The sequence below is a fragment of the Vulpes vulpes genome, chromosome 12 (genome assembly GCF_048418805.1).
Source record: "Vulpes vulpes isolate BD-2025 chromosome 12, VulVul3, whole genome shotgun sequence".
Lineage (NCBI taxonomy): Eukaryota > Metazoa > Chordata > Mammalia > Carnivora > Canidae > Vulpes > Vulpes vulpes.
Window position 1 is genome coordinate 101430911 of NC_132791.1, and position 27895 is coordinate 101458805.

Below are 27895 nucleotides of genomic sequence, written 5' to 3' on the forward strand. Positions count from 1 at the left end.
ATCAGGATGGTCCTTAACCTCCACGTGTTTGAGGTCCTTTCAAACTTCTTCTTGTGATTTAGTTCTAATTTCAAGGCATTATGGTCTGAGAATATACAGGGGACGATCCCAATCTTTTGGTATCAGTTCAGACCCGATTTGTGACCCAGTATGTGGTCTATTCTGGAGAAAGTTCCATGTGCACTTGAGAAGAATGTGTATTCAGTTGAGTTTGGATGTAAAGTTCTGTAAATATCTGTGAAATCCATCTGGTCCAGTGTATCATTTAAAGCTCTCATTTCTTTGGAGATGTTGTGCTTAGAAAACCTATCGAGGATAGAAAGAGCTAGATTGAAGTCACCAAGTATAAGTGTATTATTATCTAATTATTTCTTGACTTTGGTTATTAATTGGTTTAAATATTTGGGAGCTCCCACATTCGGGGCATATATATTGAGGATTGTTAAGTCTTCTTGTTGGATAGATCCTTTGAGTATGATATAGTGTCCCTCTTCATCTCTCACTACAGTCTTCGGGGTAAATTTTAGTTTATCTGATATGAGGATGGCTACCCCTGCTTTCTTTTGAGGACCATTTGAATGGTAAATGGTTCTCCAACCTTTTATTTTCAGGTTGTAGGTGTCCTTCTGTCTAAAATGAGTCTCTTGTAGACAGCAAATAGATGGGTCCTGCTTTTTTATCCAGTCTGAAACCCTGTGCCTTTTGATGGGGTCATTAAGCCCGTTCATGCTCAGAGTTACTATTGACAGATATGAGTTTAGTGTCGTCATGATATCTATTCAGTCCTTGTTTTTGTGGATTGTTCCACTGAAGTTCTTCTTAAAGGGGAATTTTAAGAGTCCCCCTTAAAATTTCTTGCAGAGCTGGTTTGGAGGTCACATATTATTTCAGTTCCTGCCTGTCTTGAATGCTCTTTATCTCTCATTCCATTTTGAATGAGAGCCTTGCTGGATATAGTATTCTTGGTTGCATGTTCTTCTCATTTAGGACCCTGAATATATCCTGCCAGCCCTTTCTGGCCTGCCAGGTTTCTGTGGAGAGGTCTGCTGTTACCCTAATATTCCTCCCCATAAAAATCAGGGATTTTTTTGTCTCTTGCTGCTTTAAGGATCTTCTCTTTATCTTTAAATTTGCAAGCTTCACTATTAAATGTTGAGGTGTTGAACGGTTTTTATTGATTTTAGGGGGGGATCTCTCTATTTCCTGGATCTGAATGCCTGTTTCCCTTCCCAGATTCGGAAAGTTTTCAGCTAGGATTTGTTCAAATACATATTCTGGCCCTCTGGCCCTTTCGGCGCCCTCGGGAACCCCAAATAAACGTAGGTTTTTCTTCCTCAGGCTGTCGTTTATTTCCCTTAATCTGTCTTCATGGTCTTTTAATTGTCTGTCTCTTTTTTCCTCAGTTTCCCTCTTTGCCATCAACTTGTCTTCTATGTCACTCACTCGTTCTTCCACCTTGTTAAGCCTCGTCGTTAGGACTTCTAGTTTGGATTGCATCTCATTCAATTGATTTTTAATTTCTGCCTGATTGGATCTAAATTCTGCAGTCATGAAGTCTCTTGAGTCCTTTATGGTTTTTTCTAGAGCCACCAGGAGCTGTATAATAGTGCTTCTGAATTGGCTTTCTGACATTGAATTGTAATCCAGATTTTGTAACTCCTTGGGAGAGAGGACTGTTTCTGCTTGTTTCTTTTGAGATGAGGTTTTCCTTCTAGTCATTTTGCTCAGTGCAGAGTGGTCAAAAACAAGTTGTATCGCGAAAAGGAGAAAAAGAGAGAGAGAGAAGGAAAGAAAAGAGAAAAAGAAAAAAGGAAGAAAAAAAGGAAAAAAGAGAAGAAAAAGAGAAAGAAAAAGAAAGAAAGGTGAAAAAAAAGGGGTTGGGGAAGCAATCAGAAATCAAAAAGAGAAAAAACAAACAAACAAACAAAAAAACAAAAAAACAAAAACACGGGGGAGTATCTTCTGATTCTGTATACTTTAAGTCCCTTGACTTCCCCTGAAACTGGTCCATCTAGCTGGTCTTTTGGGGGAGGGACCTGCTGTGCTGATTCTCAGGTGTTAGCATTTGGGGGAGCTGCTCTGCCCCTGCCTGGTGCATGGCTCAGTGGGGGTGTTCACCCCGTGAGGTCCCAGGAGGAACAGCCCCAGTGGCGGGGCCAGCTCTGCAGCCCTGGAGTCAGCCCCCGCAGTAACTCCGGGGCTCTCCGTCTGCAGGGTCTGGGGGCTCCGGGGCGGGGCAGCTGATCTGCTCAGCTGGGGCAGGAGCGTCCTCGTCCTCGTCCTCGTCCTCGCTGTCCTGGCCCCTCCCGGCCTCTGCCTGTCCCGGGGGAGGCCGGATCCTGGGCTGTGTCCCGGCGCCCTGTGCTCCGGGGCCTGCGCTGTTGGATTTGTGCTCCCGCCCCGCAGCCCCCTCCGCGGAGCCGCCGCCCGAGCCCCTCCGAGCCGCTCTGGGTCCCGCCGTGTGCGCTGCAGCCCTTAGGGAGCTCGGCTCACTCTCCCGGGGCGCAGGTGCCTGTTAGTGTCCCAGGGAGCCCGAGGGCATCCCCGCCCTCCTGGGTCCTGCTCCACCTCCCTGCGGGCCCCTTTCTGCCCGGGAAGGTTGGTGCAGCTCCTGCTCCTCCGGGACGGGGCTCTCCTGTCCTGGGGACACTCACCCCGGCCTCAGCCCGGCTCCTCGCGGGGCCCCTCCCCCTTGGAGGCCTTTTGTTTCTTTGTTTCTTTTTCCCCGTCTTCCTACCTTGATAGAAGCGCGAACTCCTCTCACTGCAGCATTCCAGCTGGTCTCTCTTTACATCTCAGGCCGAATTCGTAGATTTTTCAGGATGATTTGAAGGTTATCCAGGTAAGTTGGTGGGGAAAGGTGACTTGGGGACCCTACTCTGCCGCCATCTTGCCCCTCCTCTCATTGTGGTTTTGATCTGTATTTCCCTGATGAGTGATGTTGAGCATTTTTTCATGTGTCTATCGGCCATTTGTTTGTCTTCTTTGGAGAAATGTCTATTCATGTCTTCATGTACACATTAATAGAAACCAGCAATAATCAAGGAAACAGAAGTATGGATACCAGCAATAACCAGACATGGTACTGTGGGCTGGCCAGGAGAAGGCCTTAGTTGAGTACCACCAGCAGTTCCCGAAGTGGTGCTATGAACTAATCCAACAGACTCCAACAAATAGGAACTGCAGATTAACAAACAGGAACTATCAACTAATCCAGCAGATCCCAACCAATAGGACTTGCATTCTAGGTAGAATTATCTGCCAGCTGAAGCTGACCACTAAGCTCTGACTGGAAAGCCAATTAAATCAAGAGCTCAACACAAAGAGAGCAGAGCTCAAACCCAAGAGGAACTTACCCATTGCCCTCAGAAATGGTAAGAAAGGCAAAGAACTCAAAAGGTTCACGGGTACCCATGCTGTGGTTTCTTGTTCCCCTAAAGCTTTCAGAAGTCTTCTCTAGATCCCACTTCCACTTTAGTTTAGCTTCCACTAACCTATTAAAAACACAAAACTCAAATGAGTAAATTTTAAAGATCCTATTGGTTTTATTCAACAATTCATAAATTGGGTGGCATCCAATCCAGCACATAGAAAGGTGTTAGAAGGTGGGGAAGGAACTTAAGTAAAGTATCTCCCAAACTGACAGCATTAGATAATTAGAGATTAGAAAATGAAGCAGGTTGCTCCATATAGTTCACAGAGTTTATTCAGGATAAATTACTAATGGGAGGATACGTCGGAGGACAATCTACAGCAGCTACATAGTCTCATGACTTAGTCCCATGCCTATAGAGCAAGGAGAAGTGCAGATGGGCATTGCAGTGAAATCAAATGGTTCTCACATACCTCAAAGGGCTTGCATGCACCTCATGGTCAGCTAGCCTTTAATTAGATCTTTTGGAACTACCTGTACTTCAAGAAGGGGAAAGACTATGTTATCTCTAACAGATTCAGGGGAGGCCAAAGCAAGCTCCTCCTGCCCCCACCTTGGAGGGTATTTCTTAGATCTGTATATTGACCTCCATGGGGCCTGGAACACATAATCCCAAGAGGGATCATTGAGTAAACAGCAACAAGATGGAGGGCAAAAGATGCTGATCCCGGGACTCCTACAAAAAGAGCTGTAGGGAGCTATACAATATGAAAGACTTTTTTTTTTTTTTTTTTTTTTAATAGGCAGAAAGGAGTGAGAACAAGGAACTTATTTGGATTGGTTATGGTGAAGTCACTTTCCTTTAGCCGGGTGGAGGAGGCCTATCAGGCCAATTACTTCACTTCTGTTGATTAGGCAATTCCTGACTGTGGTTTAAAATTTCCTTTCTGGGAGAGCTGAAACTAGAATTGAGTTGTCTCAGTTTGGTGATGTGGGGCTCAGCATAAGTGATTCCATTCTGGGCCCATTGTCTTTTTTTTTTTTTTTTTTTTTAATAATAACCAACTTTGACCTGTTTTGCACTGTACATTGCAAACCTGTCTTGTGACTCCATTTCCTCTGGCCATAGTGGAGATTCTCTGGGTCGTGGTGGTCATGAGCTCTAAGGACCAACTGCGCGGGTATGGAACCCAGCAGCATTTGTTCTAAGATCTAGCTGCCTCTATGCTGTCTACTCATGAAGAATTCCCCATTGGGTACAACCTAGTTTACTGGACTTCTATTTTGAGGCTTGGAAACAAAGTCTCAATTAGTAATAAAATATTACTTTCGTCTCCTTTGGTAGTTTAACCTATGCATTTATTTTCCTGAGGGATCTCATGTGGAGGAGAGAGAGGTGAGTTGAACAAGAAGAGCTTTGTGTACGACTGCATTTCCGAGCCAAATGCAATTATAATAGCATCTCATGAGAACTCTCTAAGAGCATCAGGAGAAGAGATGATTTTGAGAGAGAGATTCCCTACGTTTCTTGAATCATACACCAAAATCCCATATGGAGACTTCCTACAAGCGAACCCAGTTCCATATTATAAAGCCCTGAACAATTTCCTTGTGTGACTGGTTGAAAGTCATTAGATGGCTTGATAAATTAGCTGACCAGAGCTCCAAGGTGTCTCTTTCAGGTGTGTATCTCAGGTTTGTAAGAAAATTTAAATAAAAATTCAGACAGTCTCCTTGCATCTTACATCACATTTATTTTATTTTTAAAAGATTTTATTTATTTATTCATGAGAGACACAGAGAGAGAGAGAGAGGCAGAGACACAGGCAGAGGGAGAAGCAGGCTCCCTGCAGGGAGCCCGTCGTGGGACTCGATCCCAGGGCCCCAAGGTCATGCCCTGGGCTGAAGGCGGCACTAACCGCTGAGCCACCCAGGCCGCCCCTTACATCACATTTAAAAGGGTGATCCTTCTCCTCTAAGAAAACTGTGCGCAGACATTGGCAAGGACATTGATGTCGTGAAGCCAAGAGGCAGTAATCAGGAAGACAGACCCAGAGACCAGGCAGCGTAGCCACAGCAGTGCGAGCCCTTCAGGAAGGATGTTCTCCGCCTCCACAGGGGCTGTCAGGACCCCAACCTGCCAGGGGCAGCATTTGGGGTCAGCTGCCAGAAATAAGCAGGATCTGCCCCAGAATTTCTCAAAGTATATCTCATAGAATAGGTTTCATTAAAACTTTCACACGAGTCAGCTAAGTTTTGGAACGAAGGAAATCCGGTTTCTTTACTGCAGGGATCTTCAGCATATGGATTTTGCAAAATTATTTGACCACAGGACTTTTATTCCCCAGGAAACTTAAAAAATGCTAATAATTTCAAAGTGTTAAGAAGTATTTTCCCTGAATGGTAGGAGTATGTCTGATTTATATTTCTACTGTTTACTTGTCTGTGTGTCATTTATTTTTTATAGGGACTACATCCTGTTTTTATGGTGAAGGAACATATTTTAATACAGTGAAAACTCTCTGCCTCAGGTGAGGCTAAATCCTGAGAGCAGTGCACTGCGTCCAAGGGTGGGAAGGAGTGCTTCCTGCAGAGGAGGGATGCTGAGGCTAGAGCTGGGCGTCCTGCTGAGGCTCTGGGTGGAGACCCGGGGCTGGGGCCTGAGCACAGCTCACAGGGCCCTGCTTCGCTCTCCTCCTCGGCCTCCCCGCACTGTCCAGATTCCTCCGGGACAGGGGTGGCCAAGGGACAGCTACGACCTCTGCCCCCATGATCCCTCTTAGCCAAGAGGCTTTTCCTGAGCTCAGGAGCCGAACTCTGGGACCTATTCCTGCAGCCGGTGGTGGTGCATTGGAAGTGTTGATCCATTGCTGAAGGCAGCTAATCAATCCCTAACTGAATTTATATAAACAAACAGGAATAGAAACTTTAATTTTTCTGAATGCTTACTAGCATTCATTTTTTTCCTCTCTAATTTTGAAAAACATAATTAAAAAAAAACAGAGGATTGTGTGGCAAAAACACTTTACAGGAACATTTATTATGCAAATAACCAAATTAATTACACGCATTTGCATCTTATTAAGTATTGAGGGGGAAAAGCAGCTTAAATAGAAAGGAATTTATTTCTACCAAAATGATATTAGCCTGAGAGGAAGGGTCAGAACACAATTAATTTGGATTGGGGTTTTAAATCCTGCTTAGGAATTCTATGGTTTTACAGAAAAAGAAGTTTTTCTTGCTTTGACAATGATTGTTTTAAATCATAAAAATCAAAGAAGTGTTTCAAAGAATCCCACAGTTCCTGCCTCCACCTTTGACACCTTAATGCGCTCATGCTGTTACGTCCAATGCCTTCTACAACTCGACTGGGAATTTGCGCAGCTTTGACCAGCGCACTCCGTGGTCGAGGCATTACTCAGACAGCATTGCTTGCTCGGGGCAAGGCCTCGAGATGTCCTTTGGTTTGAGAGGCAGCCTTGCTGCAGTTACCCCAAGCTCACTGCCTTGGTGACGTCCACTGGCCGCCCTCAGAGCTCCTGCCTTGGTCTGACCCCAGGTGCAGGATTCGACCAGCAGCTGCTGGGCCCAGCCCAAGGTACAGGTGACACCCTCCCTCAAGAAGGCTCTGGGAGGCCCCTCCCTCCCCACATCACATTTCCTCTCCAGTCACTCTTCACCCCCAAACACACCTTTCTTTCCTACTCACTACTCCCCTCAGCTTCCTGTTCCTTCCATTGGCAATTTTCACCTTTGTCTTTTCCTGAAAATGTTTCAATGGCTTTTAGCAAAAAACAAGCAAACAAACAAACAAAAACCCTTGGTATTTTAAATTTGAATTCTGGCTCTAAGTTACTTGCAGCAGAAAGAAAAATATTTTTAATCTATTTTTCCAAATGGTGGTTTTTTTTTTTTTTTTTTGGTTGTTTTTGTTCTCTGTTATGTTTTGTTTTCTTTATGGCAGCACTGTTCAGATTTGCTGGCTTTGGAGGAAAGAACCTGGGTTTCAATTGTAATCCTGCTTCGCTCCGCTCAGTGACCATGGCCAAGGTACATGGGCTCCCGGAGTCCCAGAGTCTTCACTGGGGAAAAGAACAATGACCCCTTCAGGTCTGAATCAGCCCAACATGTTTCCATGAACAAATCTCCGCAAGCAAAGAGGGTCTTCTAGATTAAAAGTTCCCCTTACACAAAATAATACTTAGCTAAAACATGACAAATACTGAAAAGCAGAATGAGATATCAGAAAAGGGAATATATGAATAGAGCACAGCACATGGCAAATGTCTGTATGTTAGATAATAGTATTTTGTTTATTTTTTATAATGGCATTCTTTTGAAAGAGTAAGCTGAGAGGTTACAACAAAAACAAGTAGATAAGATTTTTTTTCCTGCCTCTTCAGGGATCCAAGGGCTTGGTGTGAAAGCAGGCCTATCTGAGCAAAGGCTCCAGGAGTTTGGACGCGGCCAAAGCCCAGCCCTGCCGTGGGGTCAGTGGTCGGCTGAGGACAAGCATGCATCCGGGTGGCAAGATTTTGCCAGAGTAAATGGGTGTAAAACAGTGCTCAGCCCAGCAAGAGAAGGCCCACGGCTGTGTTCGGCAGCACCGGACGGTGCACCGAGCTGTATCACCTTGGGACCTGACCTGTAATGTAAAAGCAGGGAAATGGGGTCAGAGAGCTGAGGAATCCCAGAGCCAAGCCCATAACAGGAGGAGGGCTTGAGAGGACCAGACAGTCTGAGTTGTGAAGGACCTAGCCCGGCTGCTTTCGCCTCTCCCATTGGTGAGCGCCAGGTGGGCGCCAGGTGGGCGCCAGGTGAGTGCCAAGTGAGTGAAGGTCAGGTGTGGAGAGGGCTGCTTGCCTGCAGCTGCGACATTGCAACTGACCGACACTCGCCAGGGTCCTCCCCAGAGTCTCTCTCCTTGGTTTCTTGTGATTCTTGCCAAGTTTACGGAAAAAGCTGAAAAATCAGCTGAAAGTGGTGGCTCCTTCCCAAAGTTGGTGTCACCTATCCTTTGGCTCTTTCCCTTTCTCTCTAGTTTCCTATTTTTAATCCATTGCTCTAGTTCCTTCTTCCTTTCCAGCTTTCTCTCCACTGCAGCTGCCTTTTGTTTTCTTCTTGCTTTTACTTCCTCCACCTCCTCTGCTGTGGAGAAGGAACCTGTGCTGTTTGCAGCCCAGCCTCCAGCCACGCTTCCTCCTCTGACCACCCACTTGAGCCCACGATGGGAGTGGGCGACCCCACCACCTGTGGCCTCCCCAGAGGACCTGGCTGCTGGCCGAGCCCTGACTTCTCCCCCGAGTCAATAAATGCCCACTATTTCCTCGAAGCTCCTTGTACTCCAGCTTCTGTCACTAGGGAAAAGGCTTCCCAGACCCCAGCACTGGCCACGTACTACATTTCCAAGATATGACTTCGCTCTCATTCTCCTAAAGTCCACATCCCAGCCGGACGGAAGCACGCCACACCAAGCTGGTTTTCTTCCCCCAACCAGGTCAGAGCCCTCCTAGTTACCCCTTGGCACCCTTTGTCCCTTAGTCGCTGCCCTTGTCCTCTTGCAAGACATCGGCACGCTCCCTGTTTCCTCTGCCCGCCCATCCCCCTGCACTCTGCCTTGAGCCCCAGAGGCCAGGGCTGCTCCCCGCTCCCAGCAGCCTTCCTGCTGCTGGCTTGGATGACTTCCTCTTCTCTCCTTTCCTGCAGCCTCCCTCGCCCTTGCTCTTCCCCACTCGCACTGATGCTTGATTAGGGAACAACCACCCTAAGGGTTTCACTCATTCACTCCCCTTCTGATGGATCCTTTTAAGACTCAGGGATCCTCAGAGCTCTAGGCAGCTTCATATGTAAATGAGGCCTCAAAGCCCTGTGCTCAGGGCTGAAATGTGTTTTATAAGATAAGAGTAATTTTTCACAAACCAGAATAAATCTGTGTAATGGACAATAGAAGTAGAAAGGTCACACTTTACACAAGGGAGTGTCCAGCCTCTCTGTGGCTGGGTGCTCGGAGGGGCCTGTGCATCACCATGCTCATTCGAGATACTCTTAACTTTCAGGTGAAGACGTTCTTCTCTGAGAAGCCCTTTGTGACTATGGGATAGTGAAGCCCTCTGAGGACCCAGAAAGGGGCACCCACTCCTGCCTTGTCACCCGGCCACCACCTTCTCCGTTCACCGAGGAGACAGCGATGAAGTCACTCACTTCAGTTTCTCTTGCTGCGAACAATCTGCATTGTGTGCATATAAAACACTTCCAAAACATGTGTTTGGGGTTAATCACACCAAGATTTCTATAAAAGGGTGTGTAATTGTGTCTAAAAGACTCGGATAATTTAGAAAAAAAAAATCATTTCCTTCCAAAAGCTACACTAAGTAAAACCATTTGTTTTCCTACCATAGCATCTGAAATTCTTGCTCTCTACTCATTTAAGGCAAATATTTATTTTTGAGGTGAAGCAAAAAAAAAATTGCTAAAACAATTATGAAATAATTGTCAATAAACACAAGATTTCCGTGGCATGTTAAGAGGAAGACTGAGCAATTGTTCAGGAAATAACCAAAAATATCCAGACGACCAAAGCACTAGGTTTTTAAAAATTTATTTTATTCTTTAAATTAACAAGTTATTTAATTTTTAAAAATTAATTAATTTAGTAATCAGGGGCTGAGCGGCAGAGGGAGAGAGAGAATCCTCAAGCCGACTCCAGACTGAGCCCTGAGCCTGATGTGGGGCTTAATCTCATGACCCTGAAATCATGACCTGAGCTGAAATGAAGAGTCAGACACTTAATTAATTGACCTACCCAGGTGTCTGAAAGCAGTAGGGTTTTTATTTTATTTTTTAAAGATTTTATTTATTTATTCACGAGAGACACAGAGAGAGGCAGAGACACAGGGAGAGGGAGCAGCAGGCTCCATGCGGGGAGCCGGATATGGGACTCGATCCAGGACCCCCGGGTCATGCCCTGAGCCTAAGGCAGATGCTCAACTGCTGAACCACCCAGGCATCCCATAAAGCAGTAGTGTTTTTAGAGTTAATTCCAGCATAATTGCCTCAATCTCATTTACTGTTTTTAGTGTAGACTGATCATTTTCCTGCCTGCTAAGTGAGGCCACACCAAGCCCAGGAAGCTACAGACTCTGCCCTTCAGAGCTGATAGATTTGTGGAAAGAAAGGAATGGATAATGCAATGTCTGTGAGTAAATGATGCTAGCGAGAGCTTCCTCCTAGATGCCCTCCTTGCAGCCGTGCACACTGCTGGCCGGTGGGGGCTTCCTCCATGTCCAGGAACTGACTGTGTTCCACTGTAGAACTAAAGCAGAAGACACGACAAAAGGCCCTCTGGGACTGAGTTACCTAAGTCTTTGTCCTCCTGCCTAAGATCTTCTGGGCCAGTGCTTTCTGTCCAGTGTCCTTGCAGCACACTGACCCCAGCACCTGTCTGCTGCTTGGTTCAGTGGACAGTTCCTATAAGTCTCTCAAGTCTTTCCTACCACCACCTTGCCTCCATCTCTTCTCTCCTCTCCTCCCCTCCCCTCCCCTCCGCTCTCCGCCCTTCCTCTCTACTCCCCTTCCTTCCCCTCTTCTTCCCTTCCCTCCCCTCCCCTTCCTTTCTCTTCCCTTCTCCTCTCCTCTCCTCTTTTTTCTCTTTTCTTCTCCTTTTCTTTCCCTTGGCCTCCCTAATCTTTCCTCATCCCTCCTCTCTCCCCACTGGACAATAGTCCCAATTTCCTGTGCTAATCCTTCCAAAACTACAAACCCAAACTCTTTTACATAATTATTTCCTTGCTCCTTTTGATCACAAACCTTAGCTTGGAAGAACTCATGGCTCTTCAACTCTGGTGCTGACCCTTCTGGTTTTTCATTCTTCTGTCTCAACTGCGGGGACCCTGAACCTCTTCATTCTCAGAGGTTGGAGGAGCAGGAGGAAAAAGAATGGGGCGAGTATAAAGAAACCAAATAAAGACACTGGTATACACGAGAGTCTTTAAATGATAAACAAAAAAAGCCAAAACTCTCTGGGAGATTATAACAAGGGCATCAAGATGATAAGAATGGTCAAGCTTGTGTGTACAAGAAGCACAACCTGACCGATACTCACTGTATGTGTCTGGGGAACATAATCATCCTGAACAAGAAATTCTGACCTACTCATCAATTCCCACTTTGGAAAAGATTAATTTGCTGGTTTACAGATTTAAACCAGCTCCTTATTGGAGGCAGCCTTTTCCTTTGTTAATTGAACCCAGGTTCCATATGGATCCTAGATATGTTCCTAATTACAAAGTCTCCTGGATGGAGAAAGAATAGTTTCAGAAAGTTCATCTTTAAATAGGCTCAGGACAGAGGTCCAAGCTGGATACCCATTTAGGAGTTATCTGTAACAAAGCTCAAAATTATCAGAATTCCCCAAATATTTTATTTTTTTTTAAAGATTTTATTTATTTATTCATGAGAGACACAGAGAGAAGCAGAGACATAGAGGGAGAAGCAGGCCCCGTGCTGGAAGCCCAATATGGGACTTGATCCCGGGACTCTGGGATCATCCTCTGAGCCAAAGGCAGACGCTCAACTGCTGAGCCACCCAGGCGTCCCAATATTTTATTTTTAAGTATTATTTTAATTAATTAATTAATTGATTACTTGATTGGGCTCTGATCTTTCCAAAGTGAATGGCCATGGTTCCAGCAGGCAGATGTGAGGCTGGCATTCAGAACGTCTCCATGCCTGAAGCCCCTAAGACCCATTCCCCGACCCCTGCATGGTTTTTATGCAAAGGAGTTCTTTCAAAGGATGTGCAGGTTAAGGGCAAGGGAAGTACCTACAGTCCAGGTGTCTTCAGGATAAAGGTTAGGATGAGCACAGGCGAAATAATGTTCTCCAGTGCACTTGGTGTTAGATGGATTTGGCCTAAGAAAGGTCAGTGTGGCCAAGTGGCAGTGGGAAGAACCAGAGTAAGGGAAGCCATGAACAACATTACAGAGCCCTGGCTGAGCCATTCTTTTATCCAGTGACTGAGAAGTCCCAGGCTTGCAGCTTAGGTAGCAACCTGACTGCTTGGCAGAGAGAAGAGGTGGCAGAGTCCAGTGAAGAGCTTTTTTAAAGGCTGTAGCAGGTCAGACGGAGCACCTCTCCATGCCAGAAGTGTGGGTTTACCTCAATATCCTTGACTCCACCCTCCGGGACAGCTGCAGAGGGGACCCCACACATCCTTATCCCATAGCTAGTAAGGCATCAAGTAGCGGGTATGAGACTATGTGTTTTCCTTTTTGCTTTAACGCTTCCGTCTGTTTGGATACCTCAGAGAGTACTCTTATTTTCCCAAATGAAGGACTGTTTAGAATTTTAGGGTTCTCTCTCCCCTCCTGCCCATTTGCCAAATCCCTTGCTCAAATGAGACTCCAGGATCTCTGGCTTATGATCATCTGTCTGCTGGGTTTCTGGGTTTAGTCTCTTCTCTCACATGGGAAGCACCTCCTCATTTGTGTTTCTATCCCTTCCATCAGTGTTAGTCAACATGGCTTCCCTGGTTAGGGGGATGCTAGGATGTCCAAGAGGATGGACATGGAACCCCTGGGGAGAAGAAAGAAGGCTGACAGGAGTAATCAACAAAGTGTCCTTACTGGGCTATGAGGTCTCTACAGCTTCCCTCCCTGCTCTGTAGGAAGAGGTCGCTGATATTATGGGAGAAGTAGGGCACAGGCAGGAGATTGGAGAGGGAAAGAGAAACAAAGACTCTTGGAAAGATTTTTCAAAAACTTCTTAATAACTGATTGACTCTATAAAAAAAATACTCATATTTTAACTAGCTGGAAACAGTCCTAGTGGGAAGACATATTTTTTAAGCATTTTTTTTAAAAAATTCATTTATTTATTCATGAGAGACACAGAAAGAGAGAGACAGAGACACATGCAGAGGGAGAAGCAGGTTCCATGCAGGGAGCCCGACGTGGGACTCGATCCTGGGTCTCCAGGACCATGACCTGGGCCGAAGGTAGCGCTAGACCACTGAGCGCCCCCGGGCTGCCCGAGAAGACATATGTTGAGGTCTCTCTGCAGCCCCTAGACAGCACAACATAGGGTTAATGGCTTTCCCAGTCACAGTCCTACATCTCTATTCACTGGATGCTGCTGCTCTAAATGTAGACCCTAGTTTTCTTCTCTTTTAAATGGGGATGATAATACTGCTTACAGCCTAGGGCCATTGGAGTAAGAAACAAGATTACGTATGGAAATATCCTAAGTTCCATTAGTCACTTTTAAACAAAAGAATTTGTTAAGTTTTATTATTTTCCTTTTAGTTAGTTCCCAAATAATTAACTGAGCATCTAGAATAATGATTGGAAAATAGTAGTCACACATTACGTATTGGGAGGATAGACCTCTGAATGAATGAATACCAAAGTACTGCGAAAAATGTTTAGATCAAAGAGAGACCTGCTGAGAAGTCTATCCCTATCCTCTGCCCTGGGAAGCAGCCAACAAGAGGGCTTTCTGATCCATTAGACGCCGAGTGGAACTTGTTAAGGTCGGTCTGCCTATATCCTTGGAGATTGTGTGCTTTGTGGGGAGCACCGAGGGAACGAAGACATCGGAATGGGAAAGAAGGTCACAGGTGTTTTCCAACCTCAGAGAGCGGGAATGGGAGAGGAGAATGAGAATGAGCTGGCAGGCGGGGACAGAAAGAGCCCCCTAAGGACACCCTGCAACACCCAATAGTATATCTGGCTAGAGATATGGAACCAAAGTATTCAATTTTAAAGTCACTTTAATAGTTTGTCATATTGTGGGAAAAGTCAGAGCAGAAAGCTGCTTCCTCGAACAAATAGCACCTAAACCAAAGACATCCTGGACATAAAGTGCTGCGCATTATTGATAGCAATTCGTTTTTCCAAAGCCATGAAACAACTGGAATCAAACAAACAGTGATTCCAGGATTCACAGGGCTTCCCACTGGGGGCTGGATAATAAGTGTAGCGTATTGGATCATTAAATCTGTGGATTTGTTCCTTGTAAGATATTAATAGGTGATAAAATAGTAAGACAATGCAAATTTAACTTGATCATTTGGTTTGTCAGAAGATTTCTCTCCAGTATTCAAAACGTGGATGATACACACTAAAGCCATGACTAATTTTTAAATTAAATTTTACTAACAAGATAACAAAATTAAAATTAATCTATTAATTATAATTTATTGCTTTTTAGTAAATTTTTATTGAAGTGTATTAAATTTTATACATCTAAAACAAATGTAACACTGTATGTATCAGGCATACTTCAATAAAAAATGAAAAAAGATTCATTAATTTTTTAAATCATTAAAAAATATATATGTATATGCCTCTTTATTTGCTAGCATAATTCCAGGAGAGCTAAGTGATTCATGTTTCACATTTGAAGAAAGGAATTGTTAGGGATTTGATGAATTGGTTTGAAAACACAAATTTTGATCCATTGCCATTCTTTTCAGAAACAACCGCTATTATTCTTCCTCCTGAGTGACCTCAATCATTATTGTTGATGTAGTTTCTATTATTATTATTATTACCATTAGTAGTACTATCATTCATCATTACATGCCCAAGGTATGTTGTCCTAAGCATTTGGAAAAGGATCAATGTGAGAGCACAGAGGGTTTGCAACGGTAAGGGAATCAAAGCATCAGTGAAGGGCCGTCCGCTCGGCTCACCACCTCCATGCACAAGTGATGTACTGCGGCATGCCCACCGTGGGGTTTTGCCAGAAACAGCGTTCTCTTTGCACTGAGCATCATCCACTTCCTTTCTTTGCATTATTTCTTTTTGTGTGTAAGGGAGGCAAGGGTGCGGTTGTTGATAGGGTGTGAAATGGTCTAAAGGAAAGATCACCAACCATATATGATCACTGAGTAAGGCTTAGATATTTTCTTAGTTGCCTTTGTACTTACAGTATATCTGGCTAGAGATATGGAATCAAATATTCGATTTTAAAGTCACTTTAAGGGATCCCTGGGTGGCTCAGTGGTTTGGCGCCTGCCTTTGGCCCAGGGCGTGATCCTGGAGACCCGGGATCGAGTCTGGCATCGGGCTCCCTGCATGGAGCCTGCTTCTCCCTCTGCCTGTGTCTCTGCCCCTCTCTCTCTCTCCCCCTGTCTATCATGAATAAAAAAATAAAATCTTTTTAAAAAAAAAAGTCACTTTAATAGTTTGTCATATTGTGGCTATGCCATAATTAGATCCAGATTCAGGTTTGTATTTCAACAACTTATTTTGGTTTTGAAGGCTTGGAGTTGCATTTTAAGTTTAAATTTGTCATATAAGCATATAAAATATTTACATTATTTCAAAAGCACATGTTTAAAAAATAGGTATAATTAGAGAAGTCTAGCTTCTAGCTTCTATCTCTGCTCCTTTCAATCTGTTCTCTTATCTTCTTAGATGTAGGAATTTAAAAAGTACAGTTGATCTTTCTAAGTTTTAATATAAGAAAAATATATTTAGATATTCACACCCTCTTTTGAGAAAAATGGCAACCTACTATATATAGGTGTTGAACATTTAGATCAATTTGAGGAAAGCTGATATTTTAACAATATGGAACTTCTGCACCAGACAGAGAACTGGTTCCAAACGTTGGTTCAGCTGCTCACAGCTGGAAAATCAATACTCTGAAAGACAAAGGATGGTGAAAAGAAGCCAGCAACCTGGGAAAATTGTAGACTAACTTCCCAAAACCATCTTCTCCATCCAGGTGAAGCTGGAGGATTTTAAAGGGGAAAGCATAGGAAATGCAGAGGCAACATGCCGAAGAGGCTGGTGTTCAGGCAGTTAATCACATGTCAACATGAGCTGAACAGACTTGCTGGATTCAGTGGCAGCTGTTTTCCAACATGGCCAGACCGTATCTGCTGGAAATTCAGGTCCTTCATGCCTCAAGGCCAGTGGTCTGTAAAACCTCAAGGAAAGTCGATTAGTTCTGGGGACTGAGGTCAGCAGGTAAGAAGTGTGTAAGCTTGCAGTAAGTTAGCCCTTAAGATCAACTGGAGTACTGTTCTGCTTCTAAACCATGAATATGGTATATCTCTCCATTCCCTTTGTTCTTCTTTCATGTTCATCGGGCACAGCCTACAAATTTAAATGTCTGTGACACACATGATATTTGTTACGTTTTGTGTATTTCACTTTTAGTATTAAATAAATGTCTAATGAATTTTTAACTTTAAATGAATTGTTAATTTTTTAAAGACTCTTAAAAGATTTTTAAAGATTAATTTTTACACATTTTTATAGATTTGTTTTATTTTAGAGAGAAAGCATAAGTGGGAACAAACAGACAGGCAGAGAGAGGGAGAGAATCTCAAGCAGACTCTGCTTATCCTGGAGCCCTACGTGGGGCTTGATCCCATGACCCCAAGACCATGACCTGAGCCAAAATCAAGAGTCTACTACTTAACTGAGTCACCCAGGTGCCCCTTGAATTTTTCATTTTTTAACTTTTAATGAATTTTGAACTTTCAACTCTAAGTGAACTTTTTAAATTTAACTTTCCAATTTTCTGCTACTAGTATATACAAATCCAATAGATTTTTGTAAATTAATATGTGCTGGGATCTTTCTAAATTCAATGCCTGTTCTCTATTTAACAGCAGTCCCAAAACATATCATGGAAAGACTAAGGAAAGCTTCTGACTTTGTTTCCTGAAAATAATCCCAAGTTGAAAAACAGACCTCTGTTGTTTCTTAAAACATCAATACCCAGTTAATGAAACAAGAATTGCCATTTGACAAATTTCAATTGGAATTGCTTTATGTCTTCAAATTTTGCTGCTTATTACTAGCAAGGGACAGTCCATTGCGACTGCCTAGAGCTCACATCCTTGCATATACAATAGTGTGTGTGTGTGTGTGTGTGTGTGTATGTATATATACACATATTTACATACACGCATCTATACACATATGTATGTATACATATATATGTAAACACACACATTTACTAATAATTATAACCAGAAACAAGTTGGAGAAATGAGAATGGAGGGTACACAGATGCCCTTACCCTCAGACGTTTACAGCTCCCCTCCTTCCACAGAGGTCTCACTTCTTGTGAGTCCAGTGTCTCTTTTTCCCATTCCAGCCATTCCTAACTATTGTTACAATTGAACAATCTTTAGAAATTTACAGAAAAACAAATCAAAATATGCAGCTTGTGCCTTACTGAAGTTTAGTTTCAGTAACCAAGATGAAGCAATGGAGTCCAGGAGTCTGTCTTTCAGGCACCATGGCCATTCCGATCCCTAAGTCAATTCTGTAGGGTGAGTGCCAGAGCCTGCCCTCTTTCTGAGAACCATTAATTAGTTCTCCCTCAGTTTCCTGTGCCCTCAAACTGCATCCTACAGTATATGGATCCCACTCTGCTGTTCCTACTTCTAGATTCACCCTCTCCAATCACAGACTCCAGACTTGTCTCCCACACCTGCAGCAAATACGTCTGATCCATTCACCTTGCAGGGAACCAAGGTAACTAACAAGCTACTTAAGAACAGAATAAAACAAACAGAAACCACACCCCAATAATGGCTCAATAGCATCCTGATTACCTTGCAGTTCAATTGCTATGTAGGTGTCAGGATAGTCATCTTCGTAAGAGATTAGAAGGGAAGATGTCTAAGGTGTATCGATGGAAGGCTCCCTCTTGTCCATAAAATATTCCTTCCAACTGTGCCTCACATTTTTCTTCTTTCAGTAAATGGCACCATCTTCTTCCTGTTTGCTGAGGTCAAACACATCCTTGGTTTTGTTTTCTTTTTCTGTTTGAAGCCCATATTCAGTCCATAAATCTTAGTTTCTGCTCCAAAGACAATCTCAGTCTATTTTCTGTATTTACTGTGCTATGCCCTAGTCCAAGCAATCATCTGTCTCCTGAAGTGCTGCAGCATCACCCCCACTTGTCTCCCTGCTCTGTCCTTGCCAAGGATCCATTCTCCACAAAGCATCCAGAGACAGACCATTAAGACACAGATCAAACTACACTGCATTACTATTAAATCTCTCAGTATCTTTCCAGTGAACACATTCCTTGTCCCGACATGAGCTCTATGGCCCTAAATGGTGTGGCCTCGTTATCTCTCTCAACTTACCTCTTACTGTTCTCCCCTCCCTTACCATACTCCAGCCTCCCTAGGTTTGTGACTCCTCAGACACATCAACTTTCACATCTTGGGCTTTTGCATTTACCACTGCTCTGCTAGAAGGATTTGACCTTTCTCATCCATTATATCTAGGTTCAAATATAACCTCAGACATTCGCTTCAAAGAATTTCATGCTTTGTAAAGGAATACCTCCTTGAAGAGTACCTCTATCTTATCATATTCCTATCATTTATTCCAGCTAGTATTATCATTTTTGTTTCCTTGTTTTTCTATTATCTCCAACTTTTGGAATAGAGTTTAGTGAAGGCAGGGACTGAGCCACTTTGGTTTTTTACTAGATCCTCTTCCCATGAGAGTCCAGAACTTCTAGTGTCTGGCACATAAGAAGCAAGACCTATTTATTGAATACATGGATGAAGAAGGGGAGGGCCTTTGGGGAAGATGGTATTTGAGTCATGTTTGAAAGCACAGATAAAATGTGAGTGGAAACTAAGGAGAGAAGGGTAACAATCAACAAACAAGGTACAGGATTAGTTACGTAAGGAGGTAGGATAGGCTACTGGCCAGAGTGTGGAAGTGCATTTGTAGGAAGGTGGCAGAAGTGTGTCTAGTAAAAGTATCATGTGATATTTCTACCTTTAGTTTCTGTTTTGGGTTGAATTGTATTCAATAAAATTCACATGTTGAAGCTCTAACCTCTAGTACTGCAGAATGTGTCTGTGAATAAGTTAAAATGATGTTATTAGGATAGGCTCTAATCCAATCTAACTGGTGTCCTGATAAGGAGAGGAAATTTGGGTGCGTGAAGAGATATGAGGGGCGTGTGTGCACAGAGGAAAGAACATGTGAAGAGTCAGCAAAACAGGGACCACATGTAAGCCACAGAGAGAGGCCTCAAGGGAACCCAACACTGCTGGCACTTTGATCTTGGGCTTCTAGCTTTCAAGAGAAAACTTTATAAGAAAATTAATGTTTGTTGTCTAAGCCACCCAGTCTGCGGTATTTCATATGGCGGCCCAAGCAAATTAGTATAGTATCCTTTCCATTGAGATATCCTAAATCCCTTTTGCATGTAACTAAAAGACAAATACCTAGCCCTGCCTGTGGCCGAGCTTTGTCAGGCAGCCCCTGTTTGGCCAAAGAAAGTGCTCCCTCCCCAGGATACGGTGAAAGGCTTAGTATGAGCATGTGAACCAAATAGGGAAGTCTCTTAGGAGATAGACTATAGGACACAAGAAAACAGAAGTCTTTCTTCTGCTGACTTGAAATATGAGTTTTGAGGGACCATGTGAGCCTGGTCCTGCTGGCTTTTCTGTCTCAGGAAGAATAAAGTTAACACAGAGCACAGCAGAACAAGAGATACAGAGGAATAAGGGGGATGGTTTTGATTAGTCTTTGGTCAAAATCTGCTTAGTTAACTTTATCTCCGGGATTTTTAGTTTCTTAAGCCAATAAAATTCCATTTTTGCTTACTTTAACTAAAGTGGAGTCCTGAAAAATGATCTAGCTTCAACACATCATTGATAGTACAATTTTCTAGCATGACCCCATGCTAGGTCTGTTAATGTTTGGTATTTATCTTTCCAGATTTTTCCTATAAATATACAAATATAGGTACATAATTAAATAGAGGCATCAAATAAAATATAGGTATAGATAGATATAGATCTTGTAGATATAGATATAGGTATAGGTATAGATATAGAAACAAATGTAGTCTTTTTTTAACAGTAAATGCCATGGGACCCATCCATACCACTACATTGAGATCCATACCATGAACTCAGAGATGCAATTCAGAGGGCAGACTTTGCCAGCTTGCCTAGATTTCTATCCAGTCTACCTTCAGGTAGGACTTTAAGCAAGACATTTACCTTTCTGATCCTTAGTTTCTTCACCTTTAAATGGAAACCATGGTAGTACCTACTTCTCAGGATTGTGTGAGCATCAAATGAGATTATGCAAGAAAAAAATATCCTTATCTTCTAGTGAGCATTGACTATATTTCTTAGTTATTGTAATTATAGGGATTTTTTTTTATTATTATTCACAGAGCAGCATCGGAGACTAGAAAAGTCATTTGGCTCAGGCATTACTAGTAGGTTAGAAGTGGCAAGAAATGGAGGCCACTGCTGTTTTCTACTAGGTGAGTACCTGCACCCAGGACCACTCCTGGGGAGAAGTAGAGGGAGCAGTGGATTGGAAGGTGACCAGGGAATGCAGGTGTCTCATGGTCAGACCAAGTACCTCTGAGAAAGACATGCAAACTACCCTTCAGGAATATGGGGGGTATTCTGATAGTGAAGAGAAAGAACATTGTCCAGAAGGGAGAGGGCTGTGTTCCATGGGACCAAAGAAGGGTTTCATGCTAAAACACAGTAGACATAAAGGGACAGAGAAAGCAGATGGTCTTGAGAGATCCCTTCCACTGAGAATCTCATTACAATGTGAGATTCACTCAAGCTTGGGGATCACTTCTGGTATTTCAGGAGGAAACACAGACCTCCTTATCTCCCTTAATAGGGGAATCCATTAACTCCCTGTTTTAAGCTGAGGTCAGACTCTTCATAAAATTCAGTGCCTGATGCATGTTGTATTCTCAGCCAAACACAATTCTCTTTTATTGCCTTATAAAAGACCAGAGTGAAAATATTGATCAAAACAGGGCCCCAAGAGATCCTCTCAATATTGGAGGGATCAGCTAGATGCAATAAACTGATTCCTTTGAGGCAGTGTGGAATAAAAAAGTCTGAGAAATAAACTTGTCAGAACTGGGATGGGCTCACCGCTAAGAGATAGACCTGAATCCTCTGTGAATCAACCAAGTCACAGGCCTCAAGAAATTGCTTTCTCCTGCCAAGAGGATTGTCCCTAAGCCAAAAGGCTGAGGAAAGGGCACCGCAAGTGTCATTGTGTCTTTATTTTTCTTCAATTCTTTTAAATCTTTAGTTGGCTTTTGATTACCCTTAAATGTAGACCAGAAAGATTAGAGCCAGAAAGTTAGGCTTGTAGGCCTAGCATCAGCCCATGCTATCTCTGTTAATGTCTGGTACTTATCTTTCCAGATTTTTCCTATAAATATGCAAATTTAGGTACATAATCAAATACAGGCATCGAATCAAATTAGGTATAGATATAGATATAGATATAGAAACAAATGTAGTTTTTTCTACATTCCAGCGATAGCTTCTCCATTTCTGAAGTCAGACAATTATATTCAAATCCTGGTGCTGACACTTTGACTGTATCTGTGAACAGATTTGTTAACTTCAACATACCTCAATAATCTGTATTTCTAAAGGAAGGACAACTCTAATACCTCCCATAGAAGATGATATTGTAGATTAACTATGAATACAGTTAAATGCTTAAACAATGCCTTTCACTTAACAAATAGTCAATTAACTTTATCTACTATTATAATTACTACCCCATATACACCTGAGATGCAAAGATTAAAAACAATCGCTATCCATTTCCTTCTGGGAGCTTGCAGGTTAGTGCTACATAGCAGTGCATAAAAGCAGAATATGGCACTCAGGCTGGGGCTTTAATCAAATGTAGTTGTTTATTTTCAGACTTCATATGTTAGACCATGACCAGGGGCTAGTCCACACACTTCAGTCTAGTGAGATAGTGTCAGTGTGGCTGTAAAACAAAGATCAGGAGAACTGTACGTGGGTTCCTAAAATTTTTTGCAGCAGGAAAACAACATTTTCCTTGATTGATTTTGCAAACTGCACCCTGGAACTCATGTGTTATAAGGAACACACGGGTCTTTAAAATATCACCACTATTCCTTTTACTTTAAAAGGATTTTGAGCTGGAAAAATTCTGATCCTTTGCTAATTGGAAGTTTGCTTCCAAACAATAAAAAAAAAGTTATAAAGTTCAAGTCTATTCAGCAAATTAGTTGGCCATGCCTAGAAAAGTTAACAAGGAATATTTGAGATAGTAATATCTTTTTAACTTTGTAAAAATATAAAACAAAGTGAAGATCAGTGGGAAATGTGTGTGTAAATGAGACACCAAGATGTATGCATTTTCATTTTATTAATGGAAATTGCTTCCTGAAATTACTATGAAACTTGAATATTAAGTGCAATAATCATGTAGTCAAAACAGCAGCTGCCTGAGAAAGGCAGTGGCTAGAGGAGAGGGGATGGTTGTAATTGCTTTTAATAGGATAATTGTTTCCCTTCTATCCAGTATTAATTTCAGTCTGGGCGTGAGCCAACTGAGCCGGTCTGTACTAGGTACAGTATTTAGGCTTAAATTCAATGCATGAGACAACCGATTAAGTAGAAATAAAGACTTCTAATGTATCCAGAGGTTGCTTTTATTCTAGTCTATGTTTGATTGTGTGTAAAAATGTCTGTATTCATTAATTCATTCATTTTTTTCCAAAAGATGTCGTTACTCAATATCTGACACTTCCACTCTCTTCTCTTGGCATTATTCTTAGGGGTTCACTGTCCATGTGACCACTCAACACCTGGATTCACAGCGCTTTAACTGCCACATCACTAATATCTTTTCCTTTATTGAACAGTAGTCAGTATTTACCCACCTCCAGGCTCATGGCCAGGGCCTTGTCATTACCAATAACTCACTGCCCTAATGAATTCTAATTGCCCATTCTTAGGGCAAACTTTCATGCTTTCAGCCTACTTATTTTTGTTGCTTCATCAAGACCTTGTATCATTGATCTTATAACTTTCTAATTACCTATATCTATATTATAGGTACTTAATTTGTTATAAATATAGATGATTTCCTCATAGTTGATCTTAAATCAATGATCTATCTTTACAATTACTTAGTTTAAATTAATTTCAAATTTCTGGTCCAACTTTCACTCTGCTGTAGTTACCGGTCCTTTGCCATGGAAAATCTGAGACAAACTTTCTTCATCTTGACACAGATACATTGTTGAAGAAAGAAATCAGGCAAAGGTATTGATTAGTTCCACTGTAAATTTATGACTAACCCACCCTAACACTAGTTAACAATCTTACTTGTTTCTCAGATCAGCTCACTCATCCATTTTCCTTAAGTAACTCTTATATTCTCCATTTTATTCAAATATTCAATATCTACTTTGCTATTCCTGTTCTGAGCACTACTACTGTCTTAGTACTCCTTCTATTAACTAACGTCATGAAATAAAAATTTCCTTTGCATCTCAGAGGAGGAGAGGATTCACTTTTCTGCATTTTATCTATTTTTTTATTTCCTTCTATTAAGATAGAAAGAGTGTCTCTTCTATTAAAATAGTAAACACATATGCATTGAAATGGAGCAATTCCTTTTTTTAAAAAAAAGATTTTATTTATTTATTCATGAGGGAAACACAGAGAGTGGCAGAGACACAGGCAGAGAGAGAAGCAGGCTCCCTATGGGGAGCCTGATGTGGGACTCAATCCCAAGATCCTGGGATCATGACCTGAGCCAAAGGCAGATGCTCAACCACTGAGCCACCCAGGCATCCCTGAACTGACCAATTCCAATTGAGCAATTGGCAGATGCAAGAATGTTGTCTCGCTGTTAGAGTAGGACATAGAGATAAGCAAGTGGAGGAGGCTAGATTGATTTGTGTGGTACTGAACTAGAACTGGAGACATCAATATGAACTAATGTTTAGTTTAACATACATAGAACTAGTTGCATATAGAAGTATTTATAGTTATGTGTATACACACAAGTTGTTATACATTTAGATGTTTCCTTGTTCTATCAGCCAAGAAGGCCTACCAGCAATGATATTCCAGTAGCAAGAAGCACACCAAGAACCTATATCTTGGTTCCTAATACTCTTCCGCAATAAAAGAAACCAGGACTTCTTGTAAAAATAGTGGGTTGTATAATACAAGAAATATAAAAGAAGAACTTGAAGCATATTATTGTACTTTAAGAACAAAGTAAGAAAGTGCTACACACATGAATACACACACACACATATCAAAGGGACATGTGAGTTAACTGAAAAAGCTACCAGTGGCTAAAGGATTATATTATATATATAGATTATATTAGGAAGTATAAAACCTTGAGTCCATGCTGATACAAATAAATGACTGAATAAATAAATAAGGAGGGAAGAGGAGCGGACTATGCCATGCAGAAGAATTCCAAATATTTTATGAAGATACTTTGTTCTCAATGAGATAGAATATAATTTCTCAGTCTTTAAATTTGAGCTGCTCGTAGTGACTTTGTTCCAAAGAGTACAGTATAGAAGGGGGGGAAGTCACCTTCAGCAGAGGAAACGGACAGGCTGTCGTTCAGCTAAGTAATCAGGGGCAACAGCTACAAAGAAGAGTCAAGGTGATAGTATGTAGAGACACCTTACTTCTGTGGTTTTCCTCCTTAACACCTATAACTCCAGTCTATCAGAAAAAAGTCAGAGAAAATCCAGTAAAGGAACATTCTACAAAATTCCTAGCTAGCACTCCTCAAAACTGTCAAGGCCATCAAGAGCAAGGAAAGTCAGACAAATTATCACAACCAAGAGAAGTCTAATGAGATGACTAGTGACAGCTAAATGTGATGTGGTGCAGAAAAAGGGCATTAGGCAAAAACTAAAGATATCAGAATAAAGCATGGAAAAAAAAGGGCAGAGAAATTATTCTTAATTAATTATTATTAATAATAATGAACCAATATTGGTCTATTAATTGTAACCTTTGATACTGATTTAAGATATTAATAATAAAGGAAACTGGGGGAGGGTTATATAAAAACTCTGTATTATCTTCATATCTTTTTTACAAATGAAAAACTATTCTAAAAAATTAAGTTTATTTTAAAAATAGCAAACTTCTTGAGTTTTTGCTATGGCCTTATCACCATTCTAAGCCCTAAATATTCACAACTTTGTTAAGATACTATAGTAAATTTCTATTTTTTTTATGAATTTGTCACAGGGAGGTTAAATAATTATCCAAGACTATAAAGTTAATAAGCACTAGAGTTGTAATTTAAAACCAAGATATCTTATTCCAGAGTTCATTTTCTTAATCACTATGCTGTTTACTAGCCCTATCAATCTTTTTATTTGTCTTAAAAAATTTGTTTCTTGAATGATTATCCCTTCTCCTGTGCCTTTCCTCCTTCTCTTTTTCATGGATCATTTCCATGAGCAATTTTTAATTTAAAAGAAATTATAAATTTACTTTTAATAACTTGATGTATATTTCCCCCACTGGACTAACATCCCTATGAGGACAGTGTCTTAGTCCGGGTTGCTTACAAACAACAAACATTTATTTCTCACAATTCTGAAGACTAGAAATCTTAGATCAGAGTTCCAGCATGGTGGTGAGGGTCACAGACTTCTCATTATATCCTCACATGGTAGAAGGGGCAAGGGAGCTCTGAGGCTTCTTTTGTAAGGACATTAATCTCATTCATGAGAGGCTTCACCTTCATGACTTAATCACCTTCTAGAGACCCCATCTCTTCATATCATTTGTTGGGATTAGGATTTAACATACAGATTTTGAGGAGACATGAACATTCAGACCACAGCAGGCAGGATAAAATCTGTTTTGTGTTTGTTTTTTGTTTGTTTTTATTTTGTTTTGTTTAATTTTCAATTACATATCTAGCATGTCTTAGCATGGTGCTTGGCACGTAGACAAATAGCTGTGGAACAAATAAATATCTCAATAAATATCTGTAGAACAAAATAAGGTAAAAAAAAAAAAACGAGAGAGGAAAGAACAAAGAATGTGAGAAAATTCATTAGAGAAGAAAAGAGAACATCCCCTTCGTACATGCCCAGTGACCCTGCATACTCCAGTAAACGTTCCCTGGTCTTTGACCAATCAGATCAGCATCTCTTCCTCTTAGAAAAGTTCAGGGAGAAAAAAAAAAAAGGCAGAGAAATTATTCCCACCTTCAAACAGATCAGACAGCAGGATGGAGACCTAGCCAGAACCAGGTTTAGTTATAAGTGGAAGAACAAGAAGGTGGTCCCCGGAGGGGACAGCATCATCATGTCAGTCTCAACATACAGTCTCAGGCAAAGAACAGAACAGGGAAATGGAGAGAATCAGGACCTGGAATATGAAGCATCAACACTAATAATGTTAACAAGCATTAATATTCCTTTTTCACTTATCAATTTTTTAAATTAAGAATCTTTTTTTTAAATTAAGAATCTTATTTTTGTTTTGTACCAGGTAGGCATCGGGAGATAGAATGATCAAGAAGCCATCAAGAACAGCTTTCTGCTAAGCTAAAGCAACTGAACTGGGGTAAAATGTAACTTCGGGATACTGGTGCTCTGATACGTATAACTCTTCATGGCTTTCTTGGCTGAATTACCTGATGTCCCCAGGCTTGACATTGCCAGCTTGCATCCTCACTCAGAAGAGACTTATCCCATAGGCTGCATTTTCTGACCCCTGCTTGTTCCAGCTATCACTGCTACACCTGCACATCTACCTGATTTCTCACTTGACATTTTCCCTTGATCTGTTGATCCAGCACATGCTTAATTTACTGCCTGCCTGCCAGGATGACTGCCACCCCACCTAACACCCCTAATTTGGGGTTCACTCAACTCTCCAGGGCCCAGTTGACTCCTGCATCCTTATATTCCACCAGAAACAGACCAAACTTTACTATCCTCTTGTCAGAAGGGAAAGAAGCCTCACACTGCTTTCTTCCACATTCAGTGAATATTATTAAGTTCTCAACTAAAAATAATTTAGGAAAGCCCCTATTTAGTCAATAGCTCCAAAAATGGGTCTCCCATTCTCATCTAGCTCTTTCATTTTGTTACAAAGATAATCGAGGAGGAGGGTGCTAAGAACAGCACAAATCCATCTGTAGTTCAGAAACACAAGATTAAAAAGTGTTTTTCAGGGAAAAAGCTCTCTGTGGGCACACAGGTTCCCTCTAAAAATTGGGGCATAGAAATCAGACAGATAAGAAAGAACTATTTCATTTCACCGTATCTGTCCTGTGAAAGGAATTATTATTTCTTTGTTCACAGAGGTTTCCGCAACCTTTCAAAGCCTAAAAGATACAAAGATTATATTTGAAATAGTCTATTTAAAATAAAGGCCATAGAATAATGGGCGTTGACTGAAAATCCCAAACCTTCTCATAATCTACAAATCCAGTCCCCTTTCTCACTGAGCCTGAGGTCACAGTCATTCCAGGAGCCAAGAGAGGAATTAAATGTCCCTTCTTGTCCGACCCTATCCACCTTCTAACCTGCTACTGATCAAAGTGGGGATCAGAGCAGTTCAGGGATGTTAGAGGAAGAAAAACAGGGAGCTTCAATGACTGATGGACTAAAATTAGAAACACCCCTGGAGGTCAGAAACTCTGTCCCCTCATTTCAACATCAAGAAAACAAGTCCAGAGAAGTCAC

The 27895-nt window shown here is 41.7% G+C and overlaps 1 long non-coding RNA gene across 1 annotated transcript; it reads left to right on the plus strand.

The window, feature by feature from the left end:
* Window positions 1-3753: 3753 nt before the first annotated feature.
* On the plus strand, window positions 3754-9773 carry LOC140594911 (uncharacterized). Its single transcript, XR_011996184.1, has 2 exons — window positions 3754-8870; window positions 9430-9773. It is a non-coding gene; the product is annotated as an uncharacterized lncRNA (long non-coding RNA).
* The last annotated feature ends 18122 nt before the right edge of the window (window positions 9774-27895 follow it).